This window comes from Capsicum annuum, chromosome 11 (genome assembly GCF_002878395.1).
Source record: "Capsicum annuum cultivar UCD-10X-F1 chromosome 11, UCD10Xv1.1, whole genome shotgun sequence".
Classification (NCBI taxonomy): domain Eukaryota; kingdom Viridiplantae; phylum Streptophyta; class Magnoliopsida; order Solanales; family Solanaceae; genus Capsicum; species Capsicum annuum.
Genome location: NC_061121.1, coordinates 114,099,179 through 114,101,065, shown reverse-complemented (window position 1 = coordinate 114,101,065; position 1,887 = coordinate 114,099,179).

Sequence of the window (1,887 nt, the reverse complement as noted above, 5' to 3'; positions counted from 1 at the left end):
AAGAGAAAAATTTAAGATCAGTCATAGTTCACCATCTTATTAAACCTATAAGCACAAGATTCTGCACTAAGGGGTATCACCATATACATGTACTAGGTACACCAGGCACTTGCATATATAAACCATCATCTAACGAGATACTACCTGGGGTCTAACATATTCTTATAAATCTAATGGTTTCATTTACAAAATGACTTAACCCTAATTTATCTCTCAAATACTAAACTTCTGGTATACATCACGATTACCCACACCAATATTTCCTAAGTTATCTACCTAGCCTTTTACACGCATCCCATCAAGCCAACAAACTTACTCTCACAATTTTAGCGTCGCTACCCTCAAGCTAACGTTCTTATCACCACCATCAACACCTAAGGTTTAAACTTACAATCTAGAAATAATCACGTACCACCAATGAAATATCCCGCATAATATACTAATCTATCAAATAGATAAATCAACCTAAAATTCCTAAATTAACTTAGCTACGGCCCACAAGAACACTCTTCTTTAAAACAACCTTATTTGATTACCAATACTCTATGCACATTTGAAAAGACACATTCCAAAAAGACCCTTATTTCTTACATACAAAAAGGATGAAAGCACCCTATGGGGACACACTACAATAGATAAAACCGTTATTGAGAAGATCCTTAATTTCTCCTTAAGTTCTTTCAACTCAATCTGTGTCATTCAGTTTGGAGGAATAGAGATAGAATCGATATCCGGTAAAAGGTAAATTTCCCTATAGGGAGGAATACAAGAAAAATTATTAGGAAACACTTTGGGAAACTCATTGGCTATAGAAACAGATTTCAAAGAATGAATTTTTGAATCATAATCCCTAAACAAAATTAAATGATATAGACACCCCTTGGAAATTAATTTTTAGGCTCATAGATAGGAAATGAATCTTCCCTTGGGTACTAAGGAACTCTCTTCCCACTTAATTAATGATTCATTTGGGAATTGGAAACTGATGCTTTGGGTTCGACGGTCTAGAGAAGCATAGCACGAGTGAAGATAAATAATCCTAATATTATATCAAAATCTAATACATCCATCTCTATCAGATCCACCAACATCTTTTTACAACCCCTATAGACTTTTTTAGTAATAATAAAATCACTCACCAGCGTAGATACAGAAAAATGATCAGAAATACACTCAAGTTCAAAACTAAAATGAACAGTCATATAAGAAAAGGTAGACCTCGAATAGAGTAAACAATACACATCACGAGATAAGAGTTGTAACATACTACTGACAACATCAGGAGAAGCTTCAAATTCCTAATGGGTGGCAAGATTATAAAAAAAATTCTGGACAGTGCCGGTACCAGAAGTAGTACCCTATGGTAAAGGAGTTATTTACATAGCAATGGGGACCTTATTAGCCCATTAGCAACCCTTGAAGGATAATCTCGATGCATGTGACTAAGATAACCATACTTAAAGCACTTATTCCTCCTTTCAATACAGAAACCACCATGTAACTAACCATAAAATTGACAAGGAGGATAGGGTGGGGCTTACTAAGTTTACTTGATAGAGACTCGGTAACCTATGCCCTAAACCAACTGTTGGCCCAAAAGCATTCACAAGAAGGACTAGGATAAAGAGCACCAACAGTCATATGGGAACTCCCCCAAATCCCCTTCTTAGTCCTATATTTCCCATACCTACTATTATTTTGTTGACTCTCACCCTGCTCTGAATAACAAAAGCTCTTACTATGTCTACCCATTAAATTTGTTCATTCACTAATAAGATTGGGCTGGCATGAAAGTGGGGACACTATCTGGGTTAATATATGAATAGAAAGACAAAACTCAATGTAAGAAATATCTCCTAGGGGTGACTAAGCATGGGTACCACCCTT